Raw genomic sequence first — 23,338 nt, 5'->3', positions numbered from 1 at the left:
GTTGTAGACGATACACACTGCTTATCACTGCTGCCACTGTGCATCGGTGGTGGAGGAATGAATATTTTAAAAAATAGATTTAGAGTATCCAATTCTTTTTCTTTGAGGGAATGAATGTTGATGGTGGTGGATGAGGTGCTGATCAAGCGGCCTGCTTCGTCCTGGATGGCATTGAGCTTCTTGAGTGTTATTGGAGCTGCACTCATCCAGGCAAGTGGAGAGTATTCTATCACACTGTTGACTTGTAGATGCTGGATGGACTATGGTGAGTCAGGATTCAAGTAAGAATTCCCAGACTCTGATCTTCCTTTGTAGGATCCAATATAAGTTTTCATCAGTCACTGATGGATTATTAATAAGCAACTCTGAAAATGTGTTTGTGTTGCTGTTCAATAAGTTTCACTAACTTTGGTTAAAAGAGTTGACTTGAGTTGAAGTTGTATTATATCTTGCATTGACAATTCTGGAAACACTAAATTGAGCCAGGGAACTTTAATGATATATTTCTTGTGAGCAGGCTTAACACATCAGAAGTGGGCCACTTACTGAGCACCAGAAAACACTTTCTGAGAGAACTCATAGACAGCAGCTTTAGCAAGTGTGAAATAATCAGCTGAGTTAGCCTTGAAAATGCAATCTGACAACATTCCGATGCTCTTCTTGTGACATCGAAGTATCTGTCACAGGGGATATGTGAAGGCTTTGATCAACAGCTACACATCAAATTAATTTTCCACTTCCTACCCTCTCAATGACACCCTGGGCTGAATTCTAATGTGCTGGAGTGAGTGGGGGTCGGTACTGAGGGAATTTTCATCCTGCTCGCAATGAATGAAGACTGTGTGTCAGCAACTCCCTCTGGAGAAGCGAGCTGTCAGTTTCAATATGTTAACTGGTCTCTTACAGCAAAATGTCTTTCACAATTAAACTGAGGCTTACTGGATTCACCAGTGGAGGCAAGATGGGAACTCAGTGGCAACTGTGGGGGCTGAAGAGATGACAGGGCATTGTGCAAATAGGTAAGGAAGCCTCTGGTACCACTTATGGGGCGGGATTTTCCGCTGGTGGGATTCTCCACTTTGCTGGCGCCCGGGGGTTTCCGATGGCGTGGAGTTCCCCCACAATGGGAAACCCCATTGACCGGCCTGTGTAACGGAGAATCCCGCTGGTGGGTCGGGGCAGAAAAGTGGCTCGGCGGGACGAGGAATCAGCCCATGTTGTGTGACTTTGTCTCAAATGAAGACTAGAAATAGCAGCAACAAGAGTGGGAGGAATAGCAACAACCTGCTCCTCACAATCCTGCAGCTCCACAGGTGACAGGGGGTCAGCAGGGAGGGTCTACCCAATACACAAGAAGGGATTCTTCATATTGGAGCCTAAGCACTCCCGCCAGCGGAGAATCGTTAATGGTCTCTGCTGGAGCTAGGGGCAGCGCCAGGTAAGCAAGTCTCTCTCCTCTACCATGATAATTTATGCATGAGGAAGAGCTTGCCGGATTATGTTGATATTGGGCAGCCATTTTGAATGAGCGGCCTTATATACCGAGATCCTGTGGTGGGCACCCCTCCCCCTGCTGACATGTAGGGGCATCCTTCCCCCCCACCCAGTCAAGAGAATAATGGGTCATTCCTCCCCCCACCCCCCAACCCCACAGCATGCACCCATGAAAAAGAGAAAGTGAAAGCGCTTAGCTCCTTTTGCTGTGGTGAGGAGCTGTTAGTCATAGTAAAGGTGTTTATAAACATTGTGTTTAGCACCAAAGCAGGGTAATTCAGATCAGTCATGAAGGTAAGGATAAATAGACAGACCCTTGATGCAGCTGTGATTCGACCAATAAAACTATCAATCACTGACTAGTGAAATGCATTGCTGTGAAATTGAGTGGAAGTTTGCATTTCTAAGGCTGTCAAGGGATTTGAAGCCCTTTGAAGTGTGGTTGGCTTTTAACGAATCCTCTGATACTTGTAATAGTTGCTGCTTTAAACACTTTTGTCTGAGGCAGCAGATGTTAGGGAAGGGTAAGTGAAAATGCAGTCATTTTTCACTGTACTGCCTAGTCTGCTCTTCAGATTTCAGGCAGGAGTATGCGATTGGGGCAGGGGGTCTCTCTGATTGGGAGGGATCTGATGGGGAGTTGGTGGAGGGGATCGCGTCACCCACATGTGTGGGTGCTATGGAGGGATGACCTGTTATGGATGCCCCTACTTGTCAGCAAGGTGATGGGGGGGCATCGTTTGCGGTGTGGGGGAGGAGGCCTTTTGGTGGACTTTGGGGGTGCCCAATCAGTTGTGCACTGATCTCCTTGACCTATGAGTCTACCGCATCTGGGCCATGCTTGGGCAAACTTGCACTAAAGCCCGCCTGGAGGATATCTCACTGTGGGAGTCGGTACATAATGGGAGTGGGGGATGGGGGTGGTGAATCAGGCCTCCAGCCCACTTATCAAATGGAAATGGATGCAAATGACCGATGTGCATTCAATCCTTTGCCGGCGTGGGGTGGGTAGTGCGCTCAGTCAGGCGGCAAAGGGTTGGAGCATCACAATGGGTTGGTGGAAAACCTGTTTTGCCATCGACGCTCCACTTCTGCACAGTCAGGAATTCCATTCGGAGAATCCTGGCCGTGGTATCTAGAGGCACAGAAACAGGCTTCCTCAGAACACCAGTGTAATATTTCCCATTGACCAGTTAGGTAAATAACAACTGCAGTGTTTATTTACATGTAACTACAATGTAGAGGCCTGCTTCCAGGATCAAATTGATATAGAAACACATGCTTGTCAGGGTGATTCCCCCCACCCTGGCCCCTGCTTGGATATCTGGATCACTTGGCTCTCCCTTAAAGGGCACAAACACCACAACCACCCCTGTCTAAGTTATTTTATGCATCAATAATAATTAAGTCACATAGTCCCTAATGATCAGAACACTGAACACAGGAGGAGGAATTCTCTGATCCTGAGGCTAAGTGTTGCCGTCGGAAACGCCGTGGGATCAACACGGCCTCAGAATCAGCAATTCTGGCCTCGACAGGGGGCCAGCACGGCAATGGAGCGACTCTCACCGCTCCAGCTGCTGATTCCGGTGTCAACGGTGTGCCGCGGGGTCCGCGTATGCGCAGTGGCACTGGCGCCAACGCGCGCAAGCGCAGTGGCTCTCTTCTCCGCGCCGGCCCCGACGCAACATGGCATAGCGCTACAGGGGCTGGCATGGAAGATAAGAGGCCCCAGCCCGAGAGGCCGGCCCGCCGATCGGTGGGTCCCGATCGCGGGCTAGGCCACAACGGAGCCCCCCCCCCCCAGGGTCGGACCCCGCCTCCCCCCCCCCCCGCCAACAGGCCACCACCGGACCCTTCCACGCAGAGGTCCCGCCGGATAAGAATAGGTTAGAACGGCGCCGGCGGGACTCGAGTTTTTTGTTGCGGAGAATCACGTCCCGGCGTCGGGGCGGTGTGGCAGATTCGCGCCGGTCGCGCCGATTCTCCGGCCCGGCCCCGGGCTGAGAGAATCCTGCCCACGCAGTCAATCCATCATAAATTGAGTCTTTTAGGTGGCTTCTGATTTCTAGTGGAGCGCCGTAACTCCATTGTCGGGGGCCCTCCACTGTGGTGCTTTCTGCAGAAATCACTGCACCCGGCATCTCCTCAGGTACGGGTAACTCAGCTTCATCCATTTCCATGGGGACGACAGACTCGCCTGTCACAGGCTGACTTCGTACTTCACTACATGGATAGTCAACAACATTTCTTGCTGGCAACATGGTTTCAGGTGGCAGTGCTGGCTGCTGGGACATCTCTCATCCTCGTAAATGGTCTACATGATTCTTCCTAATATTCACTTCATGAGACAAAAAATCTGTTTATGATAGACGAACTCCTGGGACTCAACTCGAGCTGCTTCCGCGATTTCTGACGTACACAGCCTACCCCACTGAAAACCACCTTGTTGATTTGCCTGAATCATGATTTTTCTTCTGACTAGCCTCTACCGTCCCCAGCAAATTTGGAAACGCCAGGCTTAGTCAGGTCCTAAGATGTCGGCCCATCAACAACTCTGCTGGTGGCACTCTGGTTGTAGAGTGCGGAATAGTTCTATAGCCCAGAAGGAATCATCAGATTCTGGTCGCCCCAGATTGCTTTGTAAGACCTGTCTTGAAGGTTTGCACTGATCGTTCAGCCAGTCCATTGGATGCTGGGTGGTAAGGCGCAGTCCTGATGTGCTTGATACTATTTGAGGAGATAAAACTTGGAAATTCAGCACTCGTGAACAATGTTCCATTATCCAAAACAATGACTTCAGGTCAAAAAACACTGACAGAATTTCTCAATTGTGGTGTGCAATGCCGTAGACTTTCTTCCAAATACTTCCATCCACTTTGAATGGGTATCAACAAGGAGCAAAAACAATGGGCTGGATTCGCTGGTCGCCGATGCTAAAATCGCACTCGCCGAATGACCGTAGAATCCAAGTTTACGATCGAATTGCGGGTGGCGTCGCTTTTGTGATGCTCTGCCCCTCCAAAGCGGCGTGCTCACAGAGCCGGCAAGGGTCTCTCATGGTCTCACCCATCGGGAACACGGCATGGCGGCCGTGGGCTCAGCCCAGCGCCGCCACAGTCAGGGGAGAGGCGATCCGCGGGCAGGGCGCGCATTATTCGGGGCTGGGGGCCAGTGGGGGGGGGGGGGGGGGGGTTGTGGAGGGCGCGAGCCAGCTGAAGGGGAGGACTATTTCATGGGCTGGGGCAGCGAGCGGCCTCCGCCATGAAGCACAGCGCGGCCGCTGCAGGCTGCCGCCGTGCGCATGCGCGGCCACGGACCTGGCAATTCTCCGGGGCGTATCGGTAGCTAGAGCTGGGTGCTCTATGCTGCCGTCTTGCTAACCTCCAGCAAAGCGAGGAATCGGTGGCCGTTTTATGCCACTTTTCCTGGAGTAAAACGCCACCCTTCCCACGCCGGCGTGGGGACATAGACCAAGAATCAGAGAATCCAGCCCATTGTGCCCAAGAAAGGTCCCACATATTCAACATGATCTCGTACCCATGCCTGGCTTAGCCATACCCATGGGCACAGAAGGGTTGTAGCAGGCAACCGTTGCTGCATTTGGCACTGTTCATTACGCTTCACCAGACTCCCAATGCCGATATTGATGCCAGACCACCATACATAACTCCTGGTGAGTATCTTCATCTTAGATATACTCGGAGGGGCACCGGGCAATTAGGCTAGGAGCAACTCCCTTCCTGGTACAGGGACGTCTACTCTAGCCCCCCCAAAGTGCCAACTACGCAACTTAATTCATCCTTTCGTATATAGTTTGGTTTCATCTCTTCAGAAGCTGGTTCACCGGCCCAACCTCTTAATCCTGTGTCTCACTTTAGACAATAGCAGATCCCTGCTGGTCCAATACTTGATTTGCTGCACCAAAACTGGCAACGTGTCCAAGAAATTCAACCCTATAACAAAGTCCTGTGGTCCTGGGGGAGGTGCTGCACTCTCTGGTAAAGAGAGGCGACTAAGCACATCCATACATTCCACCAACACAAAGCAATCCTGATAACCAAGTCTCACTTTTACAGAATCCCCAGTGCTTGAAGTCAATTACTGTGTAACCCTTCATTACAAGAGAAAAAGCCACTTGCCAGGCATCATGAGAAAGTGGTGGAAAAAATATTAATTATGTGGCTCAAAAATAAATACAGAAACTTGACATTCTAACATTGTTTAACATGCATATTTTACTGCAACTGCAAATCTTTATTCTTCTTCCTCCCAGCACTTCCGCATGGTGCAATTCCTTTGGCTTCAACAGAGGTGGAGGCATGCAGATCAGCTCCCTGACTCCTGAGATGCTCTTGGCTGATGTTTGCTTGGCTTCAGAGCCCATGAGACCCCTGGCAAAGACTGCTCCACCTGCGCAGGGACAGATTCTGCCATCAGGCCATGAGGTAACATGTGGCGTACTGACTGGGGGATGGTGGTTCACAATGGGTGAAAAGTGGAAGCACTTTCAGCCAAATCTTCATTCCATGTCCCCTTCAAGATCATCATGCTCATGAGTTTTCCCTGCTAGCTGAGTGCTGGAGTACACATTGCTGCAGATCAGTGGGACAATGAAAGGCCAAGGTTAGGATTTTATTTACCCTAATTAAGGTGTAATTCATAGCTTGCAAGCCATTGGTGAAGGCTTGTATACACTCTTTTGACTGCTGTATTTGATGCTCCATGCCCCATCTTTCCATGGCAAAGACATCATTGCAAATGGCTGCAACATTTGTGAAGTGGACTCCTCCAATCTCTCTGCAAGCACACGTTGTGTGGCTGTCAGCACATTGTTCATTCCCTGCTGCTGCTCCAGAAAAGCCATCTTCAGTGATAGCCCGAGATTCAATACCTGCTTCCAGCCGAGTGGAGTTGGAACATCCTGTGCTTCTGACGTGGATGTTCCATTGCTGTCTCTGTGTTTAACATCTGCTTTTACTCATTTGTGATGTGTCAGTCCTCAAGTGAAAACCCACCCATCTTCCTCAACAGTCCAACTGAAGAGTGAGTGTCTGAGCTGATGGATGGTCTGTGTGAGTCCTGTGATGGGACACCCTCAGAATGAGGGACTTCCCCTGAGCAGTAATCAACGCCCTCTTTTGGGATGGTCAAAGGTTCTTTTGGGGGTGGGCGGTGAAAGGCAGAATTTAGAATCATCAAGGTAAGAACATTTAAGTGATCATATTTCACTCACAACTCACATCACATCAACATGAGTGAATGTTCAATGCCCTGTGGCTACCTGATATTTAATTTTGTGAGCAGGTCATGCAGTGTCCCCAGCTCCTCATCACTGATAACCATGCACACTGAAACTTCACTGATGTTCAGAGCCTCCACATCTGCAGCTATCAATTGAGAGATGGCTAGAGGGCCACTTCCAGTTGTCTGCCTCATGTCCTGTGATCTCTTTCCAACACAAAGGGATAGAGACAGATGCGTGGGAATAATAGCATGTGCTAAATGGGTGGAGAGCATTTGTTGAGGGTAACGATGAGAGAGGCATGAAATTGCATAAAATGAGAATGTCAGTGATGGATGGACAAATTGGGATGTGAGGAAGTGCATATAGATGGAGGTCAAGCTGCTGTGAGGTGTGGTGTGCTGGACTTGGCTCGAGAAGGCAGGCTAAGGGGTTAATGGTGATACTTACAATTGCTTTATTATTTTCATGGAATATGGATGTTGCTGGCTAGGCCAGCATTTATTTCCCATCCCTAATCACCCTTAAGAAGGTGGTGGTGATATAAAACCATAAATGTCTTAATAAAATGTTTGTTAAAAAAAGAAAAGGTGGTGATGAGCCGCCTTCTCGAACCGCTGCATGTGGTGTAGGTACACCCACAGTGCTGTTAGTGAGGGAGTTTCAGGATTTTGACCCAGCAGCATTGAAGGAACAATGATATATGTTCAAGTCAAGATGGTGTGCGGCCTGGAGGGGAACATACCATGCATCTGCTGACCTTGTCGTTCTAGCTGGCAGAAGTCACGGATTTGGATGGCATGAACAAAGGAGCCTGGCTGTGTTGTTGCAGTGCATCTTGTCGATGGTAGACACTGCTGCCACTGTGTGCCAGGGTGTAGGTGCAAGTGTCCATGCACTCACCTTCCCTGACTTCATTAACCACTAGCAACAATGAATCCATGAGCATGGCACTAGGTTCCTGCTGCTGACCTCACGGAAAACTTCCAGTTTGGCTTTCTTTGTTTTGCCCGCAATCATAGGAACATAGCAATTAGGAGCAGAGGTAAGTAATTCAGCCCTTCGAGCCTGCTCCACCATTCAATCAGTTCATGGCTGTTCTTTTCCTGGTCTCAAAGCTATCTCCCTACCTGTTCCCCACATTCTTTTAACCCGTTTTCTGTCAGAAATATATTTATCTCCCTCTTAACCATTTAATGATTCGGACTTCACCACACTATTGGGCAGCGAGATCCACAAATTCACCACCCTCTGTGAGAAATAGTGCCTCCTCATCTCAGTTTTAAATCTACTGCCTCACAACAAAGTCTTCTTCCTTTTGTACATTATAAAGGTTCTTACAGCCATCAGTATCACATTCAGGACAATGCCAATATAACAAGGTACAATTTTTGAACATGTGAACTCTATTCTGCTAATGCTCTCTGTTGTGTTCCCAACTACAAAATCCACCAAATTGCAAGGTTGGAGTGTCCCTTTAACTATTGGAGTTGAAATCGGCTCATGTGGGTTGTCATCACATCTGCTTCCCCTGATGTGGTGAGGAAACTTGGAAATTATATGGTAATACAGTGGCTGGGTTAAAGAGCCTCAACATGCTTTAATACTATCACTCTTGTACCAACGATTATCCAAAATATCTTTGGTTTGAGGCAACACAGAATGCATAATGCAACTGCATTTCTGAGTTCATTAAAGTAAAAGATACAACACAACCTACAGGAGTTGCCTCAAGTTATTTGGAGTCTGTAACAATGTGGAAGAACTCCAACTTCATTGCATAACGTGGACAATTTTAACCTTTTAGAATGGACTTTTTAAATGTTAGATGAAAGCAAGCATCTAAACATGAAAAATCCCTTAACTGAGATGTGGGCCTCAATGCAAATCACGGTTACTGGCTGAACTTGGGTCTGCTGGTTGTGTATCACTTCCTTTAAGATGGGTATCTGTAGCGCAATAGTATTCTAAGAGAATTGTCTATTGTTAGATCACCAAAATCTCTCCTTCCAGGTCAAAGTCAGTTCTTGTCAACTGCTGTATTTCATAGCCTATCATTTACCTGAAATGTTCTAGCTGCCTCTCAATTTATCATTTCATCTAGGACTTTAAACCCTAGCCAACTTGGATTTTACCATAAACTATAATGAAGACACAGAATGTGAGGAATGCAGTCAACCTGTCAACATCAGTAAAGGACCAAGGTAGAGAGCATTTTACATGCAGCAGCTTCTTCCACACCCAAAACAGTGACTCTTTTTCTCAAAAGTTGCAGATCGTGATGGACAACTTTTGAATACCTGTGGCTTTTTCCTCTTCATCCCTATTATGGGTCATCTCAGGAAATGTTTTAGTCAAATATCTATGTTTAGGGAAGGGAAGGGTAACCACAAATGTCAGATATAAACTGGATCCATGTCCTCCATAATTTAACGTTCATTATGTTCTCTGGGAACATCTAAGAGGACAGTAATTATGTTCAAAAAATTCTGTTGGAATTTTTCCCAAAGTATTTTGCCAAAAGGCTTTATCTTGGAATGAATCCAGAACAAATGATAAAGGCGATCTTATTCTCCAATTCCTGTAGCAGCACAGAGATCATTTTCAAATGCAGTTCATAAAACCCATCTAGGATAGAATTGAATGCCTGAATATGGTATACGTATATAATACGAAAAATAATTTCACAGCTCTTCCTATTCCCGATTTTGAGATTTGTGACTGTAAATTCCTTGCATATACTATACTGCTAAATGATTTTTTTTTGGGGAGGGCTTGATTTCTTACGATTGCCTAGATTTATTTGTACAAGCTGGACAGTTTTGTGATTTTAATCTGATCAATTGGAGACAAGTTGTGAATCTGTCGGAGGACAGTATTGGCTCATTCATATTCCCATCACCTGCTTTTTCAGGATCAATTTGATATTACCTGTCATGGGAGACTAAATAGAATGATTTGGCTAAAGAAATGTGACAATAAGGATCCTACTGGAATCCCACCATAGCCTAGTTTACTGTGCCCTATGCATTTGGAGTGACATTTTTGGCTTCTAGATAAGCATGGTGCTTTTTGGTCCTAGTGACAAAGCATCCTCTCCTTCTCATGAATAAGAATATAATCCTAGCCTGAAGAGTTGAAATGATGCCAATGTACTATTAAAGAAAGACTTCATTCAAAGAGTGAAATTGAATTTTTTTTTTACATTTAGAGTACCCAATTAATTTTTCCAATTAAGGGGCAATTTAGCATGTTCAATCCACCTAACTTGCACATCTTTGGGTTGTGGAGGCGAAACCCACGCAAACACAGGGAGAATGTGCAAACTCCACACGGACAGTGACCCAGAGCCAGGATCGAACCTGGGAATTGGTGCCGTGAGACTGCAGTGCTAACCACTGCACCACCGTGCTGCCCCGTGAAATAGAATTATGAGCCCTTACAACAATAAAAATAAACTGGAATAGGGCTAACACAATACGGACAGATTCCAGAGATATATTCAAGGGAGAGTACTGAGTGTACTAGATAGCATTAAGATTCCCATTGCTAATCCAAAAGTGAATAGCAGTTGTTAGGAGTTCTGGAAAAAAAATGCAAGAAGCTTTTGGATCATTTTCAATTCGGTTCGACTTTCTCTACTGAGGTGATTTTGAAAGTTGGAAGTCTGATCATGATCCTAATAGCCACAGATTCCCTGGAAATAATAACTCTGTGATTGTAAATGGAAAACGTTTGCTATGGTACAACACAGCTGGGAAACAACATGGGCCAGTTCCAAGTTAAGTGTGTGACTTTGAAATAATCCAGAATCCCTTCTTGGGAGCACAAAAACACACCACTAAGAACAAATTGGACAGTACATTAAATAAATGCTTTAAAGGAAAACACAGTTGTGAAGGCAAATTAGTTTAAAAATGTACCGCACAGTATCTGATGGTAATTAGAATGTGTGCTGACAGTAATCTGAATGAAGTAATCAAAAGCATTGCAACATAATAAATATATCGATTATGAATCCATGAGCGACCAGGATGGTACCTTTGGAAGCTTCATGGAGTGCAACTTTTAGGAAACAGAATAAAAAAGAAATGCTTATCAATTTAAAGTATCAATCACTGAGAAGTGAAACTTTGTTATGTGCTTGTTGACTGAGCACTGAGAAGAAATGGAAAAACCCTTTTTTTAAAATCTGAATACCAATATACTTCAATCTGCTTTAGCTCAATAGCACAGCGTCAACACCACCCATCAGTCATCATTCAAATATTATGTTATAGTCTCCATTTGCTACGATTTTCAATTATCTGTTCTGATGTTTGGTCTAGGTTTTATCGAGGTTAAAGAAACTAATAAATTTGTTTTGTACAGTTGCAAATTCAAATTCCAGGAATTTAAAGCACATTAAAAAGGAAAAGGACAAGCAGTCTAGATTAAATATACGATTCAACAAAACTGTTTTGGATTATTTCATTTCAGTTTATGGTGCAAAATGATCATTTTAAAATCTGGTTTTGTTCCGCCCTGGGATCTTGCCAACAAGATAACTTGTTTTGACAGTGCCCTCTTCACTGAGTCACCAAGCATTCCAATTTCTTTAAGTGCAATATTAACTGCTCAATGTTATTTAAAACAACAACATATTGATTTGGCCAATCCAAAGAAGCAACCAGATAACTTTAACATCTTGAGCATCAGCTGCCTCTTAAACCCTCAAAACTCAAGTGAAGCACTGAAAGTTCTGCTTCTGGAGTGTATTGGAAAATTATCGACATGGAATTTAACAGCACCGCACGGATCCATTTTATCCATCATACTTATGCCAGTTCTTTTGAGGGCTATTCACTTTGACTCAAACACCTCCATAGCCCTCCATATGCAGCAGTATATTTTCCTTTCCAAGTATACCTATACAATTTCTTTTTGAAAGTTATATCGTATCTACTTATTCCACCCTTTCAGGTTGTGCATTCGAGATCATAGCAACTCACCACATAAACACTTTTTCTGTTTACACCAGGTCCTTTTGCCATTCATCTTTAATCTGTGTTCTAAGGTATCGGCACAGTCGACAGTGAAACATATTTTTCTATTCTACACCCTTCTTGATTTTTAACACCCCTATTAAATCTCTCCTTAACCTTTCTCGGTTTTGCCACTTGCATTTATAAAGTGGCATTTACAACCAAAGGACATTCCAAAGCACTTTATGGCTAAAAAGGTACCTTTGAAGCAAAGTCGCTGTTGGAGTGCAGGAAATGCAGCAGCCAATTTCTGCAGGACAATCTCCAACAAACAGCAATGTCATAATGAAAAGAAAGTCTTCTGGTGGTGTTAATTGTGGGATAAAGATTGACCAGAACCTCCATGCTTTTTGCAAAATAGTGCCATTGGAATCTTTTATGTTCACCTGAGAGGGCAGTCCAGGCCATGGTTTTAATGCATCATTCAGAGGACAGTACTTCCAACCAGTTTGACCCTCCCATAGTAATGTATTGGAAATGTGAGCCTAGATTTTTATGCTCCTGTCTCTAGAGTGGACTTTGAATTCACAACCGTCTGGCTCAGAGGCTTGTGTGCTATCTTCGCTGCACCCTCTCCATGATCTAGTCATCTTTCTAAAACATGGTGGACGGAATTGGACACAGTGAGGGCTGAGGCCCTTATCCTGGTTCTAAACAGCTTTCTCAACATGTCCTGCCACATTCACAGCACCCCAGTAAAATTGTAGCGTTCAGTTATATGCCCTCTCCTCACTCTTCCTTCCACTTTTCTGCATTAATTTTCATTTCAAGTGGCTGCCCATTTCACCTGCCTGTCAATGTCTCCAGAAGGCTCTTACTATCCTCCTCATGATTTACTGCATTTCCAAGTTTTGTGTCATCTGAAAAAACGTAATTGTAAAATTAAACATTAAAAAACAGAAACAGTAAAATTGAAATCCAAACGTAAGACCAAGTCGATACGAAAAGGGCAAAGGTAGTGTTGATAAAAGATCTTAGTTGCAAGTAATAACTGCTAACCATTGCAAAAGTTATGACTGTGATATCAGGATTAATTGCAATAGCATCGAGTCCAAATTGGAGCCTCAAAAAAAACACAACTGATTTGACCAAGAAACTTGAGATTTCCTGGAATTGTCAACTGGGTAAGGGTTAAAAAGGTGATCAAATGTATTACGATCTCCGTAATGTTACGAATGTTACGGGAATGTTACGACCAGATACATAGAATTTACATAGAATTTACAGTGCAGGAGGCCATTCGGCCCATCAAATCTGCACCGGCTCCTGGAAAGAGCACCCTACCCAAGGTTAACACCTCCACCCTATCCCCATAACCCAGTAACCCCACCCAACACGAAGGGCAATTTTGGACACTAAGAGCAATTTATCATGGCCAATCCACCTAACCTGCACATCTTTGGACTGTGGGAGGAAACCGGAGCACCCGGAGGAAACCCACGCACACACGGGGAGGATGTGCAGACTCCGCACAGACAGTGACCCAAGCCGGAATCGAACCTAGGACCCTGGAGCTGTGAAGCGATTGTGCTATCCACAATGCTACCGTGCTGAGGAGTGGTTGAATGGCACACCTCTTTTCCCTCTTCTCTTTAGTCCGCAACCGATTCTTCTGTTTAAACTAGGTAACACTCACCAATTCAGTGAGTAATTAACAGTTTGCACACTGTGGCCATAAAATAACCAATCGGACAGGACACACACACATACACACAATTAGTGTCTCTGAGCTAATTGCACAATTTTCCATGGTTTTAGACTTTATTTAACCAGTTTATCCATTGACTGCAGAGATAGAACGCCTATCTCATTTTCTTCCAAACAGAAAAACTGACTTCTTCCAGAGAGTTTGCTTCTTCTCCTCCTAAGAATTTAGTGTTTTTCTCTGTTTCTGTCTGCTTTCTCTCCGTGTTTACATCTAGGTCTTTATTCTCCAGAACCTCTACTTGTAGTCCCCCTTTGTGTCTGACCACACAGCTCCTTATCTTAATTGTCTTCCTGTTGACACTGCTTCCAGGTCAAGGGTTGCCAAGCCACATGGTCTTGTTTTAGAAATGGTTTCATAGGCTGCAGGCAAAGCTAGCAATTGTTGCCCATCCTTAAATGCCATTGAACCGAGTGGTTTTCCAGGCGATTTCGGACAGCAGTTAAGAGTCAACCATATTGATGTGTGTCTGGAGTGCCACATAGGGCAGACCAAGGGTGGGAGTTCCCCAACTCGCCTGCTTGAGACCGGAAATTCCTACCCGAGGTCAATGGACTTATCAATGGTCCATTAACATTTTCAGTCCCGCCCAAGGTGATTCCTGTGCCGAACGAAACCAGAAAATGTACCCCCAGGTTATGATGGCAGTTTTTGTTTTCAAAAGGACATTAGTGACCCAGACAGTTTTTTAAGAAATGAAAATAAATCGACTCGCTTTATATTCCAGATTTATTGATTTAATTCAAATTACACTAGCTGCCATGGTTGGTTTTTGAACTTGTATCCTTAGAGTATTAGCCTGGACCTTTGGATTACTATTTAGGATATATTACCACTAACCACCATTTCCATGTGTTAGCTTAATATCCAAGAAAGTTACAATTCATCCCTTTACAATTGCTGCAAGCTCTTAAAAATCCTTTTCAGCCATTCTTAAAAAAAATAACAAGACCTTTTAAAGAAAGTACACTGACTCCAGATCATCACAAAATGACAAAACCTATTAAGTTCAAGGAAGTATCTGTGCATTTTTCTGAGATTGATGCTGTATTTGTCACAAACCAGTTTTTAGTTTAATATCCAATATATACTGAATAACATTAAATATACCATTAGCCAAAGTCAGAGAACCTCTTCAGAATAAGAAATCTACATTCACTGACTGTCTAACACTTTATATATTATATAGTAAGTGGAAATTTAAGTTAGCATTTTCCTGAAAATTCATGAATCTTTTCCATTCTATGTAGCAAAGATATGCAGCGCAATGCTAATTGCTATTTAGTGAAACGCTGTTTACAGGGACATACTCACTTACAGCACTTCTATATGGTTATTGGAAATAAATTGCTACGGATCAGAGAAACTCCATAAAGACCGTGGGAAGGTTGCATTGTTCCAGGAAACTCCATTCCTGACCGGCAAAATTGCTGAGTCAGTGGAATATTAAACCTTGGGTGAGGGCAATTTCTCAGCTTTATTGAGAAGGTGCAACCATTTACAAATTCAGATAAGGAATATTGAACCTTGGGTGGGGGCAATTTCTCAGCTTTATTGAGAAGGTGCAACCATTTACAAATTCAGATAAGGAGACTTCAGTGGGAATATTCTGTGGTGAAAAATGGTTTGCGAAACTTTGGCCTTTATAGTATACTTAAAATGCTCAGTGACAACAGATGCATAATAACAGCAGCTTCTTATATGATATGTAATTTAAAAAGTATCGTAAATATCTTCAAATCTGATATCACAATGATGTGACGTGTGCCTGAGTGATATAAATCTGTAATTTCACCAGCTGAGCAAACGTACACTGAACTTTTTAAAAAGGCAAAGAAAGAAACTGACTAAAGATCACTGACATCTGGTTTGCCAGTGACCTATTTCTAGAACTTTCCAGTGTGGAATACAAAAGGTCTGCTAGAAGAATAGTTTTATGGAGATATGTCTTCCTATCTCAATCAGATGGATAATGACTCATTCAGGGGGTTGATGTCTGGGACATTACCTACTCACTCCTCCCCCATCCAAGTCATAAAACAAAAGCAGTGATGGTTCAGGCATCATCTCAGCAAAACTGTTCCGAAACCATTTTGGCGAGAGAGGTCAGGTGTCCTAAATAACCATTTCGAAATTGTTGTAACACAAGCTGCTAAAGGCAGAAATGGAGCAGTCTGGAAAAGCTGCCTCTGGAACAGTAATGGGCACCCTTCTCCCCTCTCCTAGGTTAAGGCCCTATGTCACAGTATGAAAATCCAGCACAAAGATAGTGAATTGTCCATTGAGAGAAACCTTGGGTGCAAACTCACCAATTTCAGGAAGAGGCAAATTATGGATTAAAAATAAATTCTCTCCCCATGAGCTCCAACTTCAACTCGACTCCTGGAACCCAAAGTAACTTGGTAAAAATATCGGCTGCAGCAACAGTGACACAGCCAAGGACACATAAACAGTAAACTCTCAATTTCTTTAGCTTTCCACATTGAACCTCAAACCAAAAACGTTAAGAGTGGGAGTCGTATTTTGCCCTCACATGGCCGTTACCGAAATTAGCGTGCTAATATACAGAACTAAACCTACAGACAACGAGAGCAATTTTACCCCACAGACAAGAATTGAGTGACGGAAATGGATTAAACCCTAGAAATAAATAGAAAAATTCCAGTTCAGGCTTCCCTGCATACAGTGCTACAGTCCTAACAAAATTGTCCACACATTTGAAGCCAGTGCCTTTCTAGAACAGATGGAAATTACCTCATTAAGTAGTTAAAAAGTACAGTTAAGAAGTTATCAGAGTTTTTCCCAAAAATGGGTGATTTGAGATGTTAAAAATAGTGACCAGAGGTTGCAAGTCTGAGACAAGTGAAAGAGAAAAAAATAGAACTGGTGAAAAATCAGCTCGAACGGAGACGAATAAATAGAGTTAGAACTCCAAGCATATGAAAGGGAGTGATAAGATATAGAGACAGAGGAAGCTTTCCAGCGAAGACAGCGAGAAACGGGGACAAGATTACATGGACTACATAGGCGGCAGAGATAGCCAAGGTAGGCTGCAGAATAGTACTGAAAAGTCTGGGAAGTCCAGAGAGGTTGAAAGGGCTGGAGAAAGCCAGAAGGAATCTATTGGACTACAGGGAACCAAGAGAAGTTTGGACGTCCTACATGGGGTGATAGAAAACCAACACGCCAAAGTGCAGGGAATCACTAGAGGTTCTGATGTCCTAAAGGGAACGATAGAATGGCCACATGAGCTGTTCAAGAAGACAGTTCAAGGGCAATTATGGATGGGCAATGAATGCTGGCCTAGCCAGCAATGTCCAGTTCCCATGAAAGAATAAAATAGCAACTCACTGTCTTTGTTTAATTATTTACACACTGATTGTAAATAAACAAATGACATACCTTCTTGGATGTTCAGAATAAAAAAGGGATTAATTTTTATTGAGTTAAAAACTTACCAAATAAAGATGGCAAAAATGTTTAAATAGGTAAACCTGCAATTCCTGAACTTTCATAGCCCACATTTACACACATGCAAGTATGCTAAATTTGCAAGTTATTCTCTAGGTCAGGGTTGGGCAAACTTTTCCGTGCAAGGGCCACATTCAGAAATTCACAATTTTAAAGGGCCGCATAGTATTAATAGTCCCGGTTGTAACCAATTAGCGTGCGGCATATACCTCAGCGCTTCCCCCGGCGGCATCCTGCCTTTAGCCCTCTTTATCTCTACTTTTCAAAAATGGCACTTCACCCGGTTATGATTCTGGGCGCCTCATATAGAACATAGAACAGTACAGCACAGAACAGGCCCTTCGGCCCTCGATGTTGTGCCGAGCAATGATCACCCTACTCAAGTCAACGTATCCACCCTATACCAGTAACCCAACAGATTTTAAAAAAAAATTTTTATGACTTGATCTTGGTGGGCCGCATAAAGACCTTTGGCGGGCCGCATGCGGCCCACGGGCCGTAGTTTGCCCACCCCTGCTCTAGGTAGTTACTTCCTTAGATAAATTGAGATTCAAAGCTGAAAGAAAGAAAGAAATTGAGAGAGCAATGTTAATGAGGCTTTGGCTGCATCACCTTGGCTGCAGAAAGCATTTTTCCAAGTTCCCTTTGATTCCAGGAGTTGATTTGAAGCTCGTATAACTGCAATTAACTGCAGGCAATTTATTTTTAACCTGTAATTCATCTCTTTCAGAAGCTGATGAGTTTCACACCTAAAACTCCTTTTGATGGAAAATTCACTATCTCTGTGCTGAATTTTGAAACTGTAAGGGTCTTAAGTGGTGAGCGCAGAGAAGGGTGTTTCTGGATGCTTCATCATCAGCTTTTCCAGACTACTCCACTTCTGTCTTCAGCAGCTTGTGTTAGAGATTTCAAAATGGTTACTTTACATGATTTCTCTCACCATAATGATTTCAGAAAAGATTTGTTTATCTGATGTCTGACCTGATGGTGCGTTTTGCTCATGGCTGGGTGGGTGGGGGCGGGGGGGGGGGGGGGGGGGGGGGGGGGATACATAATATCCCAGCCATTAAACTCTGAATGATGCATATCCATCTTGATGAGATAGGAAGACAAATCTCCATATAACCATTGTTCTAGCAGAGTGGTGGTATGATAGAAATGTAAACACTGCTCTCAGGTCACCAAGATATTTCAGTAGATCTGTTTGAAGTGGTTCTTGACATCCTCAGGCATGAAATTCCAGAGGAGGACACATGTCTGAATTGTATTCCGTATTGGAACTTTCCAGAAACTGGTCACTGGCAATACCAGATATCAGGTGACTTGTGGCAGCCATTTTAGTCTTGTCGCTAAAACGCCCTTTATAAACAGTTCAATGTATGTTTGGCCAGCTGGTGAAATTACACACTAATATCACTGAGGCACAGGTCATATCATCGGGACAGTTGATATGTTGTTTGAAATTGAATCTGATCGGTATCAGCATGTTTGACTACCAATCTTGTACAGCACCGCTGTGCAAACATGCTAGTTTGATACTTAATCACTTACGTGGAGACAATTGTGTGAGAATTTAGCTTTTCATCAGTTTGTTATACTTAAATATGTCTTTGGGTATAAAGAAGTGGGGGTAAAACTATGTTATAAAAGGGTAGAACAGCTTGAATAATAGTTATTGAGTGTCTTCAAAACCAAAGCAAGTCAAACTATTTTTTAAATATTTAAACTTTTTTATTTTTCAACCAGCACGGGCAGAGTGTGCCAAATGGCTTCTTTCTTCAGGGCAGCATGGTAGCACAAGTGATTAGCACTGTGGCTTCACAGCGCCAGGGTCCAGGTTCGATTCCCTGCTGGGTCACTGTCTGTGCGGAGTCTGCACGTTCTCCCTGTGTCTGCGTGGGTTTCCTCCTCCTACAGTCCAAAGACGTGCAGGTTAGGTGGATTGGCCATGATAAATTGCCCTTAGTGACCAAAAAGGTTAGGAGGGATTATTGGGTTACGGGGATAAGGTGGAAGTGAGGGCTTAAGAGGATCGGTGCAGACTCGATGGGCCGAATGGCCTCTTTCCGCACTGTATGTTCTGAGCCATAACTTTCCTATTTTTCTATAACATCATGAAGCAGAGGAAATAGTTTATGATCTGTGAAAAGGTTTTTTAAGTTAACATTTATTTTTGAGCCTGGCTGCCTGCATATCAAATATGAAGGGAAAATTAACAAAAACACTTAGAATTTCAATCCTATGTTGGAGTGTCAACTTGGCTCACTTATGCCCATTTTACCTCCAGTTTAACTTGTCAGTTTAAGCCTCATTCCAGGCTGGCACTTCAGTGCAGTATTGAAGGAGTGCTAAATAGTTGGAAGTGTTCTTCGTTTCTGGTTTGCTGGTTAGGGGGACATGAGATATCTTGTCACACAATTGTAAACAAAGAGGGTGGATTCTTTTGGGTGGTAGTCAACTTTCCTCAATAAATGAATGTCACCAAAACAGAAAAAAAAGTCACCACTTCACTGTAGGTATTTGAGTTTTGTAGTCTTTGTGAAGAGATATGGGGCGCGATTCTCCGCACTCACGACGGGGCCGAGAATAGCGGGCGGCGCAAATTTTTGCGGCGACGCTGGTCCGACGCCCTCCCGCTATTCTCCCCCCCCCCATACCCGCCCCCCCGACACGAATCGCTGCTCGCCATTTTTTTACGGCGAGCAGCGATTCTCCCCTGGCCGATGGGCCGATTTCCAAGGCCTTTACGGCCGTTTTCACGAATTTGAATACACCTGCTATACAAGTTCGTGAAAACGGCGCCAAAGTGCCGTTCTGCACAACCATGCCACCGATTGGCACGGCCGCATGGGCCCGCGATCAGTGGGCACCGATCGCGGGCAGCGGGTACTTACCCCGTGCACTCTGTTACTCCGCCGCCCTGCTGGATCAGTCCGCGGGGCGGCTGAGGGGCATTACGGACCGCGCATGCGCGGGTCTGACGCATATGCGCGGATGACATCATCCGCGCATGCGCGGGTTGGAGTCGTCCAATCCGCGCCTGCGCGGCTGACGTCATCATATGCGTCAGCCGTCGCTAACTTTGGCGCGCGGGCTTAGCGAAATTCGTTAAGCCCGCGATGCCGTAGTTCACAGGGCCGCGATGCTAGCTCCGACCGGGGAGCTGAATCGGGTCCCGGGCGGGGGCACGGAGGCTGCCGTGAAACACGGCCATTTTCATGGCAGCCTTCACAACTCTCCGCATTTGCGGAGAATCGCGCCCATGGGGTTGGATTCTCTGCTGGTGGGATGCTCTGTTTAGCCAGCACCCCGGGGGGGTTTCCCGATGACGTGGGCAGCCCTATTGACCAGCCGGCGTAACAGAGCTTCCAGCCGCTGGGGTAAAGCAGAAATGTGGCATGACGGGGCGGAGAATCCAGCCCATGATAAACTGCTACAAAGATGAAACCATTTCTTTTAAGTAAGAATAAAAACAGTTAGAGCTTTATTGTATGAATACAATGCGCGTAAACCAAAGTCACGCGTCCTTATCCATCACTCCTCTCACCAATGCCTGAGGGGCATTAGTCTTTCAAAGAGCACAACAGAACTGAGCAAAGATTATTTTGTGTCATGAAAGTATTAGAATTAATAATAAACTAATTGTATGTGGTTGAAATACCGAGGCCACAAGATAAGGTCAGAGATTCCTTATTCTATAGCAGTTAATTCACCTCATGACTTCTAAAGGGCACAAGTCAGAACGACGGCACAATGGTACAGTGTTTAGCGTTGCTGCCTCACGGCACCAGGATCCCAGGTTCAATTGCAGCCTTGGGTAATTGTCTGTGAGGAGTTTGCCCATTCTCCCCATGTCTGCGTAGTTTTCCTCTGGGTGCTCCGGTTTCCTCCCACAGTCTAAAGATGTGCAGGTTAGGTGGGGTTACAGGGATAGGGCAGGGGGAGTCGGTCTTGGTTGGGTGCTCTTTCAGAGGGTTGATGCAGACTTAATAAGCCAAATGGCTTCATCTGCACTGTCGGAATTCTGCAGAACAACAAGTGTGATGGAATATTGTTCAGTTGCCTGCATGAGTTGCAGCTCCAACAGAACTCAAGAGGGCCCGCACCCCCCTGAATAAAGCATTCCACTTGACCGGCAGCCCGCCCACCATCTTAAACATTCACTTCCTCCGACGTGCCCGCAACCCCTATGATCTGGAAGAACAAGGGAAGCAGCAGGCACGTGGGAACATGCCCCATGCCAATTCGCCCTTCTAAGGCACCCACCGTCCTCACTTGGAATTACATCGCTGTTCAAAATCATGGCAACCCACACCCCCAAAACATGGACTGAAACTGTTCACCATCACCCACGGAGGCAACTCGGAATGGGCAATAAATGCTGGCCTTGTCACTGAAACCTATATCCAATTAAATGGGGAAGGGGGGGGGGGGGGGGGGAGAGAATTGGAGATTGACAATATTGGTGGAATAGGGATGTTAGTGTGTAAAGCCTACACAACCAAAGCAGAAGTGGATAGACAATAATGGATGAGAAAGAATTAACAAGTTAACACACCATGATGTGACTTCAATTCTCACACCTATTTACACCCCCACTGACCAGACTTCCTAAATCCATAATGATTCCTTCGATTGGCATGACAATGGTTTTGTATCCGCGATGATGTAACTGGATTGACACAGCTCCTCCCCACCCCCCCCCCCCCCCCCCCCAAACCAGGCGCAGGGACATTGGGATTGAGGGGTGTGCGGACGGTGTGAACTGGGCGAGACGTGAGCCCACAACCTGCGCACATAATCTGCAGACACCGCTTTATTTGGCAATGAAACCCATGCCAGGGGTGCACCGTCCCATTCGTCTGCCCTTGAGCAGCGGATTGAGTGGGAGGTCACTTCGTGCCATGAAAATAGGAAGGACGCAATTGCAATTTCGCAATGAGCGGATTGAGTGCTATGACATCTGCGCCGTTCACTCTGCAGAAACCGCTGTTGACCTTGCGGGGGGCCACTGGACGCGTCTTTTTAAATACATGTATATATTTATAAAATCAGAAAAGCTACAATCAGGTAGGAAGACGGGACGAAGTGCTCCATCAAACGTTCAGAAAAAAAAATCGGCGCCTTGTTAATGCACTGATTGATGCCCAAACTGTTAAAACACTGTACAGGAATCGGAAGATTTAAAGGGGGCGAAAGAAGATACATTTATTTATTATTATTGCCGGTTCAGAAATGCAGATGAAACCATGGCGATTGCAACACAGTAAATCACAATACACACACATAAATTGGGTCAGGTTCGCCTTGATGATAGAAACTTTAAACCTCCCCCTTCCCCGTTCTGGGAATTGACCTTCTCGAATCCAATCAGCCGAGGATTTATTCGTAGATCAACACAAATATCTTTCTCAGTTAGTCCTCCAGCCGCGCAAAGCAAACAGGCGAGATCGGATTGGAATTAAAGCCTTTCACATGACCTCAACTGGAGTTTGATTGAAACAAAGAAAAACATATATCTCTATATTTTAAGAAAACAAGTTTTAATTCAGCTTCCCCCGCCCCCTCCTTACTGCATTCCCAAGGTATTACTTACTTACCCGTGTTCAAAGGCAGAGCCTGCGGGATATCGCAGCGATTGGATAGAGAGAGAGAAAAAATGAACACAATGACATTAAAGATTGCCCAAGCAAAGCCAGTGGCATTGAGTGTCAGCTAAAATGTTACACTGATGTTTCCAGGAAGCAGGTATCTAGGAAACTGCCACTTCAACAGGGGGAGTTTCCTTTGTGACGCTAACCAGAGTATAACCAATAGAGATCCCGGCAACTTGACTTCAGGAGAGGGGCTGGTGGAGATGGAGCTCGCGGGATTTCAGCACCCTTTCTGCGGCCAGCTGGGCCCAGGAACACTCATCCGGGAGCTCTCGTGTGTTACTCGCGACCCTGTCAATCTTCTCGGGTGATATTGTCACTTAAAATAGAGCAGCTTGCGCCCAAACGATTCTGCGCTCTGTCTCACTCCGAACCGTTGACAAACACCCTTCCTGACCTTCTTATGTTATCGGCATGGGTGCTCTGTTCTTCTCTCCGCCTCAAATGCTCACCTGATGCTTATTGATAATAACCTTTTATTATTGTCACAAGTAGGCTTACATTAACACTGCAATTAAGTTACTGTGAAAACCCCGAGCCGCCACATTCCGGCTCCTGTCTGGGTTCACGGAGGGAGAATTCAGAATGTCCAAATTATCTAACAGCGCATCTTTCCGGACTTGTGGGAGGAAACCGGAGCGCCCGGAGGAAACCCACGCAGACGCGGGGAGAACGTGCAGACTCAGTACAGACAGTGACCCAAGCCGGGAATCGAACCTGGAACCCTGGAGCTGTGAAGAAACAG

The 23,338-nt window shown here is 45.0% G+C and overlaps 2 protein-coding genes across 4 annotated transcripts in view; both read right to left on the bottom strand.

The window, feature by feature from the left end:
* Window positions 1-22,667, bottom strand: part of eftud2 (elongation factor Tu GTP binding domain containing 2) — a 144,046-nt gene extending 121,379 nt beyond the window's left edge. The window contains exon 1 of the mRNA XM_038779001.1: window positions 22,540-22,667. The gene's annotated coding sequence lies outside the window, so the exon portion shown is untranslated. The remainder of the gene's footprint in view (window positions 1-22,539) is intronic.
* LOC119954111 (phosphoethanolamine/phosphocholine phosphatase-like) overlaps window positions 1-22,704 on the bottom strand; it is a 55,924-nt gene extending 33,220 nt beyond the window's left edge. Inside the window, exons 1-2 of one of the 3 annotated variants that reach the window (XM_038779004.1) lie at window positions 22,540-22,688; window positions 12,551-12,623 (exon numbers count right to left, since the gene is read on the bottom strand). The gene's annotated coding sequence lies outside the window, so the exon portion shown is untranslated. Of the gene's footprint in view, window positions 1-12,550; window positions 12,624-22,539 lie in introns of all 3 variants that reach the window. The other 2 variants (XM_038779003.1, XM_038779002.1) reach the window with 2 other exon arrangements.
* Between the last annotated feature and the right edge of the window lie 634 nt (window positions 22,705-23,338).

Source organism: Scyliorhinus canicula, chromosome 19 (genome assembly GCF_902713615.1).
Source record: "Scyliorhinus canicula chromosome 19, sScyCan1.1, whole genome shotgun sequence".
Lineage (NCBI taxonomy): Eukaryota > Metazoa > Chordata > Chondrichthyes > Carcharhiniformes > Scyliorhinidae > Scyliorhinus > Scyliorhinus canicula.
Note: the sequence above shows the minus strand (reverse complement) of the source record. Positions and strands in the feature narration are given on the sequence as shown.